Genomic DNA, 3,170 nt, shown 5'->3' on the forward strand with positions numbered 1-3,170 from the left:
CTCCCTGAGATTCCATAACCAAGCTGAACAGAACCAAGAGAGACCTTAAAATTAGAATTCTAGAGTTTGTGTTATCAAGAGGCATTCCTATGTGGGCATGGGTAAATTCAATGCAAAGAGCTGGGGTGACGATTGATGATTCAGCTATTTTTGATTCTCTCTCTCTCTCTCTCTCTCTCTCTCTCTCTCTCTCTCTCTCTCTCTCTCTGTGTGTGTGTGTGTTTGTGTGTGTGTGTGCGTGCACTCCCATGAACACACATATATAAATGAAAATACTATTTTGCCTCCTTTGAAGTCTATTATTGTTTCAGAATGCTGTACCAAATGGTATTGATAGTGGCCCTATCATTCAAGGCATCATTCTGTTTATGGGAGGGTGTAGGTGCAAAGTTCATCCTACACAATCACATACATAGATGTTCAGACACATATGGGAAACTATGCTGTGCTTGAACTGGAAAGAATAGATAACGTTCTCCCATTCAGATCTCATATTCTCCCAAGATTGCCTATAGGCAGACTGATGAATTTATAATAGGATATCTGATCCAAAAATAAAAAAGGCAATGTTAGGTTAGGAATAAAGAATGTCCAAAGGCACCCCCATGGAGGGCCTCACCCTCCCTGGGGAAATGAAGGGACATTGGGGGGGTTGGTGGGAGGGCACGGGAGGAGGGGAGGGAAACGGAGAGGGACCTGGTATTGACATGTGAAGCAACGTTGTTTCTAATTTAAATTTAAATTTAAAAATAAAAAATATCTAAAAAAATAAAAAAACAAAATAATTATGTTATGAACTTTTCAACAACAACAAAAAAAGAATGTCTAAAGGAGACTGGCTGTTTGCTGCTGTCAGATCCATGCTCTAGGGGACAAACAGTGTGCAGATTCTAAGCCAAGGGGAGAAAAGATCAAAAGAGGGGTGAACCACTTGTAGCTGTATTGTATAAGGCTTTTCATTTATGGACATTGAATCCAGAAAAATCAGTTGGGCTTCTTCGAGAAACAACATGTTTTTTTCAACTATTTCTTCTAGTACTTACATGAAGATTAAAGTCAGCTCAGGGATCATAAGAAACTCAATCCTTAATTGTGAGAGATCTTGGAAAAATGTTATTTCCCAGGTTTAGTTTTCTATTATTTTGGCTGAAGTAAACCTTAGAGCCTGTTTGCTCCTAGGTTCCTAACAAATAGATAGCAACTTTTTTGGGGGATCAAAGGCATTTTTTCAAAAATTATTATTCATTATAAACATAGCCCAAATTCGTTGGAAGCAGAAATATTGTGATTTTAAATATTTGTTCATTCTCTGTCTGTGTGTCTCTCTTTCTGTCTGTCTGTCTCTCTCTCTCTGTCTCTCTCACACATACACACACACATGTGTACGCGTGCTTGCACGCATGTGTGAAGAAAGAGGGAGAGAGGGTCAGCTCCCCAATCTGAAAAAGATACATATTTCCTTTGATTCTGAAAGTCATAGTCACAAGTTAAGGAACACACACACGCGCGCACACACACACACACACACACACACACACACACACACATGCGCGCGCGTTTTTCTTTTCTTTTCCTTTTTCTTTTTCTCTTTGTTGCCCTTGTGTTTGGGGCTGGGTCTTAGAGAAGGACCTGAAATGCCCATGTGTTTCTGGCTATAAAGAAACAGAGAAGCCTTTCTACACCTCTCTGTGACCCAATAAGATGTAAACTCATGTCAATAGACTAGTTTTTCTATAATATTTTTATTTAAGGAGATTATTGTCTTAACTGATCATCTTCCCTATTGTCTACAATGGTGATGCCTAAGTCCTAGCTTCCTGGATTTCTGGTTGGGATTGGGTGGGAACGTCAGTGTTCAGATAATTAGGGACCTGTAGTATCTAGGGTTCTCCTCTGAGGAAGGTTTTACAACCCCATTCTCTCTTCTCTCATGCCCCACTCCTTGTCTTCAGCTTGGGAAAGAAAAATAAGAGCAGAGTTATAAGGAGAGACAAAAATAAATTTTAAAGAGATTCCCAGGTGTAGCACAAACAATAAGATGACTCTGGTATTAGCATAGGTTCTCATGGCAATTCACAAATAGCATACACACTCATCAGGCATTGTCCTCATGAAAACCCAATGTAGAAATCAAACTTTTGAGTGGCTTCAAGGAGTGTTAGCTGGAAGTTTCAGTTTATGCAGCTCAGTAGAATTGGATTGAATGTGGAATTTACAGGGGAGATGGGGCAACTAATGGAAGCTGTTTGTAGTAGAACTCCCACAAGAGTAGGATAATGTTTGAGACTTTCTTCAACTGTTCACAGGCTAGACTCAGTCACAGATTTGTGTTGGCCCATAATAAAGGTTGAAAAGGAAAAGATCAACTTAAAGAATTCCATCCACAAATTTAAATGTACTTTCATGTTAACTATTGAGATAGTAGACCTTGTTATTTGGGGATATAAATCTATCCTTTTTCCTCTTTAAAAAAATGATGGATCTGAGCTGTTTACAAATCATCTCCGCTAAGATGAAAGCAAAACAAAAATTACAAAACCCAAGGAAATGACAGTCCTACATTGATTTGGTCTTTTGTTTAAATTCATGAGCAGTTCTCACAAATGTGTTCTTCAGGTTCATGGCGTTTAAAATATTTCTCATCTGATACACACAACACCTTGTGTAATGCATCCAAATGTCTTCTTACCTTCGGGTTTTACCATCAGAGACATTTTTCCTTTCCTGCCCTGCCCCCACACTTCTCACCGGTTTGACTGAAGCATTAACCCATGCACATGTATGCTTAATTTGCAGTGTAGCTAGAATCTTGTTGCTTGCTGATGTGCTATTTGTGGATTAGGAAACAGTGGAGCTTCTGCTCCAGGGAATGAAACTGGAGACTTTTAAAAACAGAATGTTGCAATGCAGTAGGATACTCTGAAAACCAAGTACTGAAAAGACAGGGTCCAAATCAGCCTCATATTTGCTTGCTCAGCTGTTTTTTTGTTTGTTTGTTCGTTTGTTTGTTTTTGTTTTTTGTTTTTTTTTTTTTAATTTGCCAATGGTTAAGTGGACTACCAGGAATGCTCTGTGGCCCACAACTGTTTGAAAGCAAAGAAGTGACCTATGAAGCATTAAGTGGCTGGTGTTGCCATCAGAATCGAAGTGTTTGCTGTAACTTGATTTTC

The sequence above is a fragment of the Mesocricetus auratus genome, unplaced genomic scaffold (genome assembly GCF_017639785.1).
Source record: "Mesocricetus auratus isolate SY011 unplaced genomic scaffold, BCM_Maur_2.0 Super-Scaffold_100019, whole genome shotgun sequence".
In the NCBI taxonomy this organism is placed as follows: Eukaryota; Metazoa; Chordata; class Mammalia; order Rodentia; family Cricetidae; genus Mesocricetus; species Mesocricetus auratus.